General features: G+C 51.5%; 1 long non-coding RNA gene across 3 annotated transcripts; it reads left to right on the forward strand.

The window, feature by feature from the left end:
- Positions 1–484: 484 nt before the first annotated feature.
- On the forward strand, positions 485–6,494 carry LOC111812249. Of its 3 annotated transcripts, none has more exons than XR_002817803.1 (4): positions 485–1,674; positions 1,817–2,057; positions 6,207–6,304; positions 6,460–6,494. It is a non-coding gene; the product is annotated as an uncharacterized LOC111812249 (long non-coding RNA). The 3 variants fall into 3 exon arrangements; XR_002817804.1 differs by having other exon boundaries at positions 1,817–2,033; XR_002817805.1 differs by having other exon boundaries at positions 1,817–1,925.
- Positions 6,495–15,026: the final 8,532 nt, after the last annotated feature.

A 15,026-nucleotide genomic window follows, 5' to 3' on the forward strand; every position in this document is an offset into this window, starting at 1 on the left:
AGACCCTTGTGAGTAGGACGGGGCTGGAGGGTCTGAAGCTCCTGGGACAGTGCTCAGTCAGGGCCTGTGAGTCCCTGCAATGTGACAAGGGTGAAAGTTGGCCACTCCTTCTGGAACATCGATCTATCCATGAGGACTCTGCTCCTCCCTGGCAAACACCTTCTCTGAGGTTCCTTGGCCCAAACACCACAGGACTGGGGGCGACACACCCAAGCCACAGCAGGTGGTGGAGGTGGATGTGCTGTGGACGTGGGCTGCACTGTGCTGTAGGAACTCTGGAAGGACTCCCAGGCACCTGCGGAGTGCAGGAGGGGACAGGGGGCAGGGAAGGGCCATCTGAAGGTGTTGGTGCAGGCATGTATCAGTGCAGGCTAAGCACTGGCTGAGACGAGGAACTCAGGACAAGGCTGGCCCTTGGGAGGTCATGGCTGGGGGCCCAGGAGACAGAAAACAGGGTTTCCAGGGCAGGAAGATATGAGGTTGTGGTCATCATTGTTGATGGCTTGTATTTTTGGGCTGCAGTTTGTATAATAACAATGAAAGCTGCCACTTGTGGAACATCTACTCCAGCAGGCACCTTCCCTGCAGCTGCTTACATAAGCACAAGCCCAGGCAGGCCTGAGCATCTTCCTGGTCGATGAGTGCCTCGGGACAGGCCCTGCAACCAGTGAGGTGGGAGCGCTCACAACAGGTGTGTGCCGGTCCCGACTGCGCGTGCGCTCTACAGAAATCCTCCTGCTTCTTTCTCCTCCTTCCTCGAGTACCGGGCAGAACTCCTCGCCCATTGGGGGCCTCAACTAGACTCTCTGGTCTCCATCCCACGGCTGCTCTGTGTGTCCAGTTACTGCTGTCACTCCATGTCTCAGGGGCAGCTTTGGAAGATGGCAAGTCCCAGAAACCCACAGAATGAATTTCAATAGCACTCCCACGGCTCTATGAAACTGTTAATGAAGGAAATTGTCTTGGGCAGGAAGACTTCACATCACAGGCTTTGTGACTGCTTCATTTATTCATTTTTGCACATGCAATCACTATTTAGTGTGCATTATACATTGGTTAAGAATCTGGATTGTGGAGTCCAAATGCCTAAATTCGAATTCTGACTCCTTCAGTTTGAATTTTGTAAGCCTTTTCTTTCCATGTCACTTTCCCAACCTGGAAAACAGGAAGAACAGATCCTGGAGCTAAGGTGAGGTTGGAGTGGGGAAATATGCTGACAGGGCCTGCAACAGAGCTTAGCCCAGCGAATGCCATCACGTCCCGGGCCAAGAGAGGCCAAGTCCGATGCAGCGTGCCTCCTGCCCTCAGGGTGCTCCCATGCTGGTAAGGAGGCCCAGGCTGTTCTGTTCCCCCAGCCAACCAGCCAGGACATGGCTAGATGAGGCTGGCACCCTTGGCCTGGCCAAGCAGAGTCAAATCACATCCAGGAGTCAGCAGTCAGCTCTAACCCTTGGGCACGAAGACTTGTGTGAACTCTTGCTGCAGAGTACCCTCCTCTGATTGGGTTCTTCTTGCTGAAGCCAGAAACATCTGTCTGGCCATGGCAGGACTGACTTTTTGGGTGCCACGAGCTGGCTCTAACAAGGGCTCATCCTCCCAGCAGGCTGGCTGATGATCAAGTCTCAGTGCGCAGAAGGCTGACCCCAGGCAGCACTCAGCGGACAGCAGAGCTTGGTAAGAAAAGTCTCAGCCATAAGTAGGGCACCAGTCCGGGCTTTGTTGTTGGTTAAAGACACCCACTGCCCCCAGCGCTTTGTGCAGGAAACCTGGCTGCCACTTCATTGAGGCGACAGCCTGTGATCTCTCCCTTTTGCAGAGCTTGGGCAGAACAAGGCTGGAGTCTCATTTGTCTGCCTGAGATGGAGACTTTCAGAGCCAGGCAGCTTGAAAAAATGGAGTGACAAAAGGAGCCAGCCAGCAATTAGGTAATGCCAGCCTGCCTGCTGGGCAGCTGGGCACAGACCTCACTGCAGAGAACACTGGGAGGCCGGAGAGAAGCACTCGGGCTTGGGGACACAGATGCACAACCATGTGTGAGGGCATCAGCCGGGTTGTGTGTGAGTGTATGGGGCGGGGGCACCTTGGGAAGCGGCAGTGGCCTGACCTGTCTGGAGGAGGCTGCCTGTCTACGGGAAGGAGTGAGACCCTGATTGAGTCCTACTGTAATTACTGATGACTGGACAGAAGGTCAGTGGGCATTCAGGATGGCAGCGTGCAGCCAGAGGGGCCAGTGCCAGGCCTGGCAGGAGCATTCCTGATGCCTGCTCACCAGGTTCTACCCCACAGGGCCCTCTGGACAGGTCAGATGTTTCTGGTTCGCCTTTATTCCCTTCTATCAGGTTCTCTATTGTGGACAAATAAAACACTGCTTATTCATCTCTTAATTCTCTCCCAGGCTTGTTTTCATTGAAACATCTTAGTAAAGGCCCAGCCTCTCCCTCCCAGGGTCTTGTCTCTAAGTATCTGCCTCTCCTTATCTACAAGCAGGGCTTGATCTGGGTTTTCTCAGAGCCTGAGGACCTGGGCTTCTGTGTGGTGAATGGAAAAGTCTACCAACTCTCCCCCAAGTGTAAGTTCTGGCCTCACTGTTTGCGTGAAGAACTGTGTGATAAGTCCTTCACTTTCTTTGAATCTCAATTCCCTTGTAAAATAACCACTTTAGAGATGTTTCTCTGTGTATTGCCCCCAGCCGCTAGAAGAAACAAATATTTGTGAAGTCCAGTTGTAGGTCCACATAGGCAGCAGTGAGCCCCTGAACAGTGACCTGACCCCGGGTGCCCACTCACTCTTGGGGCGGGAGGTCAGAGTCTCCTTTGTTTATTTCTCTGAGTTGTTGTGAAGACCACAGCTCATCCCTTGCTTGTTGAGATAACAAGCACCTGTGGAGACTGGCAGTGTGCAGAGTGAGGGTGGCCAAGCTTCAAGGAGCAGAAGCTGCACAGAGCGAAGCCTGCTGGCCCCTGCAGAGTGCCCCAGGGAGACCCTAGCAAGGCACGCGGCCGCAATGCCTCTGCTCCTGGATGCCTGTTTGGGTAGCACCATTAACCCCCTTGACATACAGGGGAACGTGGTTCCTAAAGACGGACCACTCAGCCTTGGAGTCATGCCAGGATCACCTGAGAACCTTACCAGCCTCCTTGTTGAGTTCCAGGCCTGTGCTGGAAGAACGAGGCTGGGGCTGGCGTCTGGAGAGTAGACATCAGTATTCTCTCTAAAGCTCTCTGGACAGCCAGGAGGGACAGCATCATCTCAGTGGCTAGGTATCCAAGGGTCATCCCTGACTGAGGTGATTAGGACAGTCCCGATGCTGGTGGTCAGCCCAGGGTTGTTCATCCTTCACTTTCTTTCTTGGAGGTAGAGCGAGTTCAGTGTGGTTTACCCTGCTCTCCTTTCTCACTGGGGGTCTGGGGGAATGGGGCTGGCTTCCCCCAGCCTCTTCACACAGGTGTTCTTGGTAGCTTCTTGCGGTAATTGGGTAAGGCCATTGGTGTCTATCAGAGGCTTCATAAAAATCAGTTACCTCGCTGTCCTCCTCCGCCTTGGCAGCCAGTGTCTGTTCTGGGCTGTTTTTCTGTTAATTCTCCTCTTCCCAGAGGAAATGAAACTCAGATCAGTTCTTCCTCTTTAAGATGCAAGGAGAGGGCAGCCTCCAGGATGGGCAAGGCCTCCTCTGTGTGTGGGCTGAGCCCCAGAAGGGAGAGTGAAGCCCGGGGTCACAGTCTGCTGGGGCTACAGACACACCCACTCGCTGGGTGTTGGGGCTCCCTAAGGTGGTGGAGACAGCAGGCTGTCCTCTGGCCCTGGAGGCAGGAGGGGAAAACCAGGATGAAGGGCTGCCTGGGGGGCCGGCGGACCCGCCAGCAGCCAGAAGGAACAGCCTTACCTGGAATCCATTGGGTGAGTGGTGGGTTACCCCAGGTGACCCTAGCACAGGGCCTGAGGAAGCTCAGTGGGGTGCCACCCTCAGGGCTTCACCTTACCCTTTAAGACCCCAAATACCATTACACCAGGGGGTAGGACTTTGTCTTTGTCCATTTGATGTTGTTGTAATAGTATATCACAAATGGGGCCACTGATAAATAACAGAGATTTCTTTTTAAAGTTCTGGAGACTTGGAAGTCCAAGTTCGAGCCACTGTGTGTGGCAAGAGTCCCTTTGCTGAACCATCAAATAAGGGAAGGAGAAAGGCACACGGAGAATGAGTTGAGCTCAGGCTTTCAGCTTTGAGGCCCCCCACAGCCAGCATCCACTCACTGGGGAGACAGTGCCAGGAGGCTGGTTACCCTCCAGGGCCCCCACCTTAACACTGGCATTGAGGATTGTGCTCCCAACACACGTTTTAAGGAGGGGACAGCATTATATGAATTGAAGAGGTGGGCACAACAGCCCGCAGCAGGAAGCCAAAGGGAAGGCTTAAGTGCTGTAGAGCTTTGCAAGGCAACAGTAAACTGGAAAGAGAAGACAGGAATGAGACCTTGTTCCCCACTGCCTCCTAAGCACAGGTTCTTTAGCCCTAAATAAAGGTACAGTATGTTGGAGCACTAGTGTGGAGAAGACAGCCTGGGGTTGACCACAGACAGGTTAGGGACAGAAGGCAAAAGGCAGCTGTGGAAGACACTGACAGATGTGGTGAGGGAGCACAAGTCATATGGGAACAGGTGTCACCCTGTGGGCTGGGTTTCAGGCAATGTGGATGCCAAGGGTGCCTATGGGAGCCCAGCCAAAGCCTGCAAACCACTCCTGGTACCCAGGGGAGCTGCTGAGCCCTGGCAGGGAGCCCGTCAGGGCCCACCCCTTATGTTCACCCTTGGACCACATGCTTGTACCCAGCACTCTCCAAGGCCCCTTTAAACAGCCCAGCCTAAACACCAAGTTTCAAAGGCTAGACTATCCATGCACTCCCCCCAAAGAAGTAGAGGGGAGCTTGGCACCCAGAGGCAGGAAGCTGCTGGAAGGAAAAGCCCCAGCGTTGCTGCTGTCATGGGTGCAGAGAGTGGAAAGCCCCCTCCTTCCCCTGTTATATAAGCCAGGGGATCACATAATATCAGCAGCTCAGGGCAGCCCCAGGACCAGACCTGGCAGCTGACAGCCATGTCTTAGGTTCAGGTTGTGCCCCTCCCTTGCAGTGTGATCTTGGGGAAGCTTCTCAACACCTCTGGACTTGTTTCCTCCCCTGAAAGATGGAGATGAAAAGAATAGTTGTTCTCTGGTGGGGGCAGGCGATAAGGAAGACAGGAACTAATTCAAGTTTGATGTTGACACACGGGCACATACTTGCTGAGCAAAGAGATGTTAGCTCGGGTGCTCATTCATGAGGGCTCTCGTGGCCAGTGTCTGACAGCCAGCTGGGACATGTGAGGTGGGGGCAGGGCAGGGCGAGACCAGGGATCTGAGATGGACTTCCTCAATCCAGACCCCAGAAACCCTCAGTTTTGTCCTCCGATATGGGGGATTTGTGCCTACAGTCATCTAGGTAGGAAGCAGAAATTTGGAGATCTAAGCCAAAGCCTTCTATATCCAGAGACATCTGTGTCCATATTTCAAATTGTGGGAAATGTGATATTTTTTTCCATTATGGGTTATTACCAGGATGACATTTACCAGGCAAAGAGATAAATTTGTCTTAAGTCTAATTCTTCAGCAAAATTTTTCTTTAGACTCTTGATAATCTAGTAGTCTTTAAGCAGGAACTTGTATAAAAATCCCATTCAAGCTGACATCTGTGTAGAAATAATACACTCTTCTGGGTGTTTGTGTTTATTAGTGATGGGCAGGCTAAGGGAACAATATCCTCCATCCATATTCCATCCCTTCCCAACTCCCCTAAAACCAAAAGGCCTATGGGCATGAGCAAGTGCTGCTTGTTTCTAGTGGTGTTCAACACCTCAGCAGCACAAAAAAGGCCTCAGAAGCTTCTTGGTGAAAGTTGTTAGGGTAGGTCTAGCCCGGGGCCAGCTCCATCTTCACCTCGCCCCTGGGGCCTGTGTGGTGAGACACAGAGCGATCCTGGGACCTCCCAGACCTGCTCTCCCATCTCCTGGTCTTCCTTGGAGCTCTGGCTCAGGTGCCGCACAGGAGTCCGAAAGCCCAAGCCCCTCCTGGGGAAAAGCAGCTGCTGCTTTGCTGTGTGCTTCCCTCCGTGCTGAGGGTCCTGGGGCAGCCAGTCCTGACTCTGAGCCCTCACAAACAACCTTGTCCTTCTGCAGCTTTGAGAAGGACTTCAGTCAAGATACACAGGCAGCCATGCAGACTTCTAGAACTCATTGTCAGGTGGATATAGAGATCACGGCCTCCAGAGCAGAAGGTGGGCAAGGGCACCAGCGTGTCCACCTGGAGCACTGCCACCTTTTCATGAACACGAGAGTTACCTCTAGGGTCTGGGTAACTGGGGTAATGATGATACGTGGCAGCACTTTTCTTTCTTTTTAAAAATTATTTATTTATTTATTTTGATACAAGGTCTCACTATGCAGTTCGGACTCGTAGTGATCCTACTGTCTCAGCCTCTTCAGCAATGGGATTACAGGCATGTACCACCACAACCGGTTCTGGGGCTGGCCCAGCAGGCAGTACTGGGGATCGAACTTGGGACCTTGCGCTTGCCAGGCAGGTGCTTAGGCCACTGAGCTGTCTCCCCAGCAGCAGCATTTCACTTTTTTCTTTTCTTTCTCTCTTCTTCTTCCTCTTCCTCTTCCTCTTCTTCTTTCAGTATCTGAGATTGCACTCAGGACCTTGCGCTTGCCAGGCAAGTGCTTATTCTACTGAGCTATCTCCCCAGCCCCAGCAGTATTTTTCTTAACAGTGACTTTGGTATTGCGAAATGTCTTCCTATTCTTTTCAGGTGGTCAGTGACCCAGGGGCCTAATCATGAAAGAAAGAGGTTTAGGAAAGATGAGTCCAGCATGGAAGCTGGGACCTGGCCCAGGGCAGGCAGGAGGGTCTTTAAAGGATGCTCATTTCCTGGGGCCACGGGGCTCCTAGGCCAGGAATGCTGTACGTCATTCTAGAAATAGCGGCCCTGGGCTTTCCTGTGGGTGGGAGCCCTGATAAACACACTTTCGTGAGCCACCCAGGTCTGCTTCTGGTGGTTTGCTGGTTTCCCAGTTTTCACTTTTTATTAGGACCTGTGTGCACTAGGCAAGGACGGTGCTCCCTGCCCACACAACTCTCCTCAGTTCTTTGGCATTCCCTCTCTCCCTCCCAGCAGCCCTCCACCCCCTGCCCCTTGGCACAAAATCTGCTTCCCTACTTTCTAGTCTCTTCTGTTTTGCCTTTTATTTATATTTTGAGTTTTCTCACGGAAGAGCGCCACACAACATTAAGCTTGCGCGTTGGATGTGTGTCACTCGGCACTGTGGCCTCAGGGTGCATCCACGTTCCCACAGTGACTCCAGTTTATCTCTGGGAGCCTGGACTGCGGCTGCGGGGGGCATCCGCGCCACGCTTTGCCCCTCCCTGCCGGCTAAGGTCCGCAGCCTCCCGCGGCGACCTTCCTCCTGGGCTCACCTGGCACCCACAGGCCATCCTGGGAAAGCGGGCCTCCTTCCGGGAGGGGCCCTGTGGCTACACACCCTCTGTGACTCAGCTCAGGCGGGCAGCCCCAGCGGCTCCCGACAGCCGCGCCCCGGGGGCCACTCGGCCCCGCCTCTCCGCTCCTGTCCTCTCCTCTTACCGCTCCCCCAGCCCACTCCCACCATCCTCCCAGCCACCTCCTTTCAGCCCCCAACGCTCCCTCCCTTCTAGCCTTCCCCCTCCAAGCGTCCCCCCTCCTCTCCCGGGCTCCGGGCCGCCCCACCCCCGCGCGCGGTGACTCACCCGTCCCCGCCCTTCCTCCCCTCCCCCTGCCCCCGCCCGGCGCTCCCACGCCTCTGCGCCTGCGCGCACCGCCCGCACCCAACCCTTCCCCTCCCCTCCCCTCCCCGGTGCCCTGGCACCTGCCTAGGTCCACGTCTGCCCCGCTGCGTTTTGCGGAAGATCCCGGGCTGCTGACCCGTCACTGTCTCCCGCCTCTCCGAAGGCTTCCGCACGCTCTGAACCGCCTGCCTGGGCCTCGCGGCTGGCCTCCCCACTCCTGCCAGCGACTTCCGAGGTGCCGCGGAACGAGCATTTCGCCAAAGTTCCCGGGGGCCTGCGTTCTCCAGCCAGGGTGGGAGCCTCCCAGGCCAGCCTGGGTTCCCAACCTGTAACGGAATTTGCACCTCCCCGTTCCAGGGGGAGCTGGTTACAGAGCAGACTCGGATGGGCAGGGCAGAGTTGGTCGGTGAGCCTGTGTCTGTGAGCAGAGCCTGTGGTGCCCTGCGCTGGCCTGAGGGTCCCATCTCCGCACCCCCTGTACCCTGTGAGGTCCCCTCTCTGCGATCCAGGGTGGTGAAAGAGAACACTTGTCTGTGTGTAAGACGGAGCGGGCAGGTTTCTGCGTGTGGGTGAGGGTGTCCTGAAGGCACCTGGTGGCAGTGGTGCTTGGCAAAGATCACCCCGAACGGGACAGTTTAGCTTTCTGGGGGTGGCGCCAAAGGGAGGGGACAGGAAGGCCAGGAAGAGCAGGCCCCTGCTTGGGCCTCAGGGGCAGGAGGAATCCGGTCAAGCCACAGGCCAGAGAGCTGTCAGGACCTGGAGACAGGCAGAGGAGAGCTGGGGCTGCAAGGGGACCGTGTGCCAGCCTCCTTCCTTGGGACCATTTCCCCTCAGAAACCTGTGACCTGATGCTGGGAGCCACACCCTGCCCTTTGCTAGCCATGTGACCTTAGGTGCGGTGGCATTGCTCTCTGAGCCTCAGGTCTGCAGCTGTAAAATGGAGTCATTTCATTGCTGACACCCAGAGTGGGGGGAGGACAGAACAAGACAGTCTTGAAAAGCCTCTTCGGATGGCATGTTCCCGCTGGGTGTTTGTCTGTGTCCTTCCCATTGGACAGAGACTTGGTGGTGTCCTCTCTTTAGGTTCCCGGCAGAGCCGAACACCTTTTCTAGACACTCGGGTGCCCTGCTTGAGGGTCGACCATGCAGCCTGGTTGTGGAGTCCTTTCTAGGTCTGGCTCCAGCGAGAATAAGTTCCGTCTTGCAGCCTAGAGGCCATGGAAACTCAAGACCTCCCTCAGGGCTGTGGCAGCAGCTGCGGTGAGTTTGTATCCCAGAGATGTGAGAGAGTGCTCAGTTCCGGTCAGCCTTGATCTCAGACATAGCGGATTGTCTCAGGCTAATGTCCCCAAGGATGGGCATTCTTCTGAACCGCAGGGAGGACTCTCAGGACTCCTTTTTTTTTTTTTTTTTTTTTTTATGGTACTGGGTGTTGAACTCAGGACCTTATGCTTGCTAAGCAGGCGCTTATGCTGCTGAGCTGTCTCCCCTCAAGACTCTTTATTTAAACAAGCTGTCTTCCACACAGATGTCATGCCAGAGACCTGGGGCTGAGACAGCGCTCTGAGTACCCCACCCTTCCCTGCGGCACTGCACACAGGACAGGAGCACTGCAAGCCCTCACTGTTTGGAGCTTTTTGTGCCCTGGACCCAATCCAGCTTCCTGGTGCACCTCATCGAGGCTCACTGCTCTGGGCTTCAGTCTTCTTGTGCATACAATGGGGTCTGGCCTGTTGGGCTAAAGATGACCTCGTAGGCTCACTCTGCTTCTAATAGTCTGCAAATTTGAATTATTCTTCATTTGGTCAGAATAGTTTATTTCCTCCCCCAGAAATACATGCCTACCTTCGACCTTGAGTTTACATTTGCTGCTTGCTCAGCTGGGAGGATAAGCTTTACTGGATGATTATTAATGTGCTGCTAGTTAGAGCCACCATTTCTCTAGTTTCTTACTACTTTGGTCTGGGTGAGACCATCCATCTGGTTTTTGTTCATGACACATTGAGCCGATCACATCCAGCTAATGGAGATAGCTTCTTTTTCCTACCTTGGCAGCTCGGCAGCATCCTTGGGCACATTGCCCGTGTCCTTGGCAGCATGGACTCCTCTGCCCCTTCCCTTTGCCCAGTGTTCTGTCTTAGCAGAGAGAATATGCACTCAGTCCTCCAACTGTGCAGGTACAGAGACCCCACAGGCAGACAAGGCCCCCAGCCCCAGCCCTCTAAGACACCTGCCTTCCACATTTCCTTGTTAGAGCTGAAAGGATTAGAGCAGCAGAAGGGACTGCTTTCCCTTCCAGGAAAGTGGCCACAGAGGGCTTTTTCTATAGCATTAGCTATTTAATGCTTGGATATCTGCCACCAACAAGTAGATTGTCTGCAAAGATGGTCACGCACAGGCCATTCTTGAATCCAAAAGTGGAATCGGTTCCCCTCAATGTGACCACCCAGGCCCCATTGAATGAGACAGAGTGGCGCCAGCCCAAGGCCTCCAGTGTGCCAGAGAGGCCTGGTCCAGCCTGTGTGTGACCCTCGTGGAACCAACTGATATGGCCCAGCTGAGCTGTGCTCCAAGCCCTGGCCACAGAATTGGGGGCAGTAAACAGGGCTTACGGCGTAAGCCACCACATTTTAGGGTGGTTTGTTACAAGTCACAAATAATGGGAACAGCATTATCTCCTGACTATCCTTCTATCTGCAGTGTTTGCAGATGCTTCTACCTGCCATCTTTGAGATCATGCCAGCAGCCCCATAACATGTCTAATGCTCTACAATTGAGCCTTGCAGTGTCTGGTCCCCAGACAAGGGTTTGAAGCTGGGGAAAATATCCTGAAACTCCAGGACGACTGCAACTCTACCACTGTAATTCATCAGAGAAGACTGACTCCTGCAGCATCACAAGGAACTGTTCAGCAAGTCTGTCTTCTCATGTATAAAACGGGGTCATAAAAGCACCTAGCTAGCAGGGATACAAGGATTAGATAAAGTCATGTCAGGCATCCGGGGTCGTGTCGCATGGCATGGCACCTGCATGTGGAAGGTATTTCATAAGTTGTAGTTATTGTCGGTTCCTATACCACTGTCTGCTTTTACATTGGTTTCTAGTGGGAGCAAAAGGTTAGCACAGAGCAGGGATGGTGGTGCATGCCTGTAACCCCAGCACTTCAGGAGGCTGAAGCACTGGGATCGCCATGAGTTTGAGGCCATCCTGGGTTACATAAGTCAGTTCAAGGCCAGTCTGTACTACACAATGAGAGTTGGTCTCAAAAAAAATTTAACAGAAACATAATAACTTAGCCTACTCCTAGTCAATAATGAAATAAAATTGTATAACACCAGGGTGCTCATAACATTGGTAGATATTTATGTAGATTTGGAGAAAATACATGATTTCTTTGGTGTAAACAAAAAAATGCAAAATGCATACAGGTCAGAGGGGAAAAGATGGACAATGCTTTGCTTTGGTTTCTAAAAACATGTCTTTCTTTGGATCTGTGATCAGAGAAAGATCAAATAAAAAGCATTAAAAAATGAATTTGTAGCTTTGTAGAAATCAGGCACAAGAAAGCAGCACACTGGTTAGCACATTTTTCAAGAAAAACAACAGTGGAACAAGAGAAATCAGAACCTAACCTTCTGCCATCTGCCGCACTTGCTCTGCAGCTCTCTACTGGAAGCTCATTAGCATCTTCCAAGAGGCCGGCTGTAACCACGGCACTGGCACCCACAGGCACGGGCCAGGCCCACCCCCAGCCCTCCTGAGCCCACACTTGCAAACCTGAGCCTGTGGGCTCCACGGTGAGCGCAGGGCCTCCTCTGCTGTCCATCCCTCCTCATACCCAGGAAGGCCAGCCAGCCTACAGTTCTGCTGCAGCACCGAGAGAGTTACCCTGTACACAGATCTGCAGGCAGTGAGGAGGAGGAGGAGAGCTGGCCTCAACAGCCGCGAACACCACTTCAAACCCACTTCTGCACTGATTTGGGCCTCCTGGGTCTGCTGGCTGTGCCCTACCTAATCACGAGTGGCACATTCTGGAGCTTTTAGAGCTGGGCCTGACAGATCTGAGCTGCGGGGAGAGCACACCCTCCTCCCAGTGCTTCCAATCACCTTCCCACCTGGCTTTCCCAGGACAGAGACAATGGCCCCTGTCACACTGCCTCTCACCTGCTCAGCAGCTGTGCAAAGAACAGTGGTGTGGGGAGGTGGAACTGTCCTGGAGGGAAGGCCGGGGGAGCCAGGAGACCATTCCCAAGGAAGTTTTAAGAAATTCTACTGTATTTTTTAACTCTCTAATTCTTTTCTGGAGAAATGTGTGAGGCTGGAACCTGTGTGTGTGTGTTTGTGTGTGTTCAGTGACTTTTAGCCAACCACAGTTCACAAATTAAAGGGAAAATTCTGCATTATGAGAGATACCACTTTTAAATAATTTTTGTGTAATATATTACTAGTATCTTATTGTTATTTCTGTTAATCTTTTACTATGCCCAATTTTTAAACTAAACATTATCACAGTTACGTATGTATGGTAAAAATACAGTAAGTATAGTATATATAGGGTTCAGTCCATGGCTTCAGTCATATGCATATCCTATGAGGGTAATTGGGACTACTGTGCATATTCATACCAACTTACATGTACCTATGCACATACATATCAATAAACGGGGCACCCAGTGATTGACTCTCTTTAGGAAAATCAGGATCCATGAGATTTTGTAAGACCACTGCGGTTGTCAGAAATTTACAATTCCACTGAAGTCTTACTGGGGTTAGAACTGTAAAACCCCACTTTAGCTTCAATGTGGTCCACTGTGACGTTCATTCAGAATCTCACGACTCCTTTACCTTGATTTCCCTATCTGAGACAGTCTAGTTCTCCAAACTAAATATTGTCCTTTTGCTATCCTCTTGTCACCAAAATCTCTGGCGACATGAGCTGGGGCTTCTTTCTTTTAAGGTTCTCTCAATGCCATTAAAGCCACATGGGAAATAAGTAGATCTGTGGAGGAGCATGGATACATTGGCAACCTTCTGGGCTCATCATTTATGAAATGCAATGATGACATTGAATTAGCTTCTAGAATATCAGCTAAGGGCATGAAAAACAACACTCATGGAGCCTAACATGAGTCAGCTATTCATCCTTTATGGTGGGGACCGCAACTCCAGCTAGCTGAAGCAAGGGGCAGGGACACATTGACCTATCCTGAGAAAAGACACTTACAAGGCTCAGAGAGTAAGGAGCCAGAGTTCAGCAGAGGCCACTGGAGTGCTCTGTGTCTTAGTTTGAAGTCTCTGTGGTGCTGTTCTCTGTTTCAGCTGAGTAGCAAAGAAAGCTAAGGATTCTGCACATGCCCTGTGCATCTGCCATCACAGCTCAGCTTCCTCTAGAAAGAACCACTATCCTCCTAATATGTACACTCTAGGGGAAGGTTTTGGGTGCTGTGGCTGCAATCATATATCAATCACTGAGTAACCTTGTAAGACAGGGGTTGGAGTCTGAACCCAACAGGGTATGGCAGGGCAGTAACTGCAAGGCAGGCTGTTATGGTTCACATCTAAAATGTCCCCCATGTCTCATGTGAGGTATATAGAAGGTGACTGGGTTGTGGAAGTGCTGTGCTCACCAGTGGACAAATGCGCTGAAGCATCCATAGCTGAGTGGCTGAATGTGTCCTTGGGAGGCGGTACCTAAATAGAAGAGAAGGTGGCTGTCCACATGGCCTGGCTCCCGGGCTCCTCCCTTCTTTCTTTGCTTCCTGGCTGCCATAATGTGGGCAGCTTATCTCTGCTAGATTCTTCCACTATATCTTTCTTGCCTTGGAGCCAGCCAACTATGGACTAATCTTCCAAAAACTGTGAGCCCACATGAACCTCTCCTGTTTTAAGTCATGAATTTCAGGTATTATTTCTCTTGGTGATAAAAAAAAAAAAGAGAGAGAGATTGAGAACAATTTTGGTACCAGAGAAGTTGGGTCATTTCCTTGACTATACCTGACCATGTGGTTCAGAAGCCTTTCAAACTGATTTGTGACAAGCTTGGAAAAGTTGGAAGATTCTGGCTAAAGAAGTCATAGAAGTCTGTAAGCAGATGAGCAAAGATTTACTGGAGATTTTGGACAGAGAAGAATGCTGATAAAAATATAGACTGTTAAGACCAAGTTCAGATGGTTTTTGTTGGGATCAAGGACTCCATGGTCAGTTGAACTAGAGACCATGTGTTTACATTTTGCATATGTCTTAAGGCTTTTTGGAAGACTGAGATTAAGGGCAACAGACTAATTCTTCTGCCATAGAGAATTGTAAGGCAGCCCATGGTTCAGGTGGTGGTATAGGTATAGCTGGAAGCTTTTAGCCAGATCTATAGTAAGAAATAGAAGGAAAAAGCAGCTGTAAAAAGTCTATAGTTTAATTTTTTATAAGTTGATTAAACTGCAAAGTAAGGACCGTGAAGAGCATGGTCATGAGCTTTATCATTAAAAAGAAGCCAAGAACTTTGCATTAGGATAGGAATCAAGATTTCTTAAGGATATCTCAACAATCAGCAAGACCTCACCTTCACTAGTTCAAGAACATAGAATGGTAAAGGAAACCTCTTTCTGAAGACTTTTGAGTAGAAAAAAAAAGTCCCAGTGCACCCTGCTTAAGAAGGGAACTAGAGGCTTGGAATTCAATTCATAGTGCTCATCCATCCAAGTACTTGAAGGTTGCTGCAGCCATAATCCAAGGGGTCTCAGATACTGCTTGATCGGGCAGCAGATCCTGATGACATCCATGTGGTGCTGTTTTTTGGGGCATGCAAAATGAAAGTTGTGGGGTCAGGGAGGCCTCCACTCAGATTTCAGAAAAAGACTTATGAGGCCACACGGTGTGCACCTGATTGAACAGTGCATGAAGCTGTGAGAAGAAAGCCAAAAGGGCCCTGGAGACCCCAGGAAGCTGAAAAGCCTAGAACGTGCAATGTCTGAGGAAAGCCATGCAGAGTGAGCAGAGCCATCCTAAGAAGGTCATGCAGGCTGCAACCTGCAATCCTGTAGGAGAGGGGTTGCTCAAGCCCTTTGGAGTTCACATCTTTCCACAACTTTTCCAAGAAGCTGGACTGGAACTACAGGATTTAATGTTTGCTCTGCCAGGTTTTATTCTTGCTTTGACCCATTACCTTCTTTCTTTTC

This window comes from Octodon degus, unplaced genomic scaffold (genome assembly GCF_000260255.1).
Source record: "Octodon degus isolate 3935 unplaced genomic scaffold, OctDeg1.0 scaffold00118, whole genome shotgun sequence".
Taxonomy (NCBI): Eukaryota; Metazoa; Chordata; class Mammalia; order Rodentia; family Octodontidae; genus Octodon; species Octodon degus.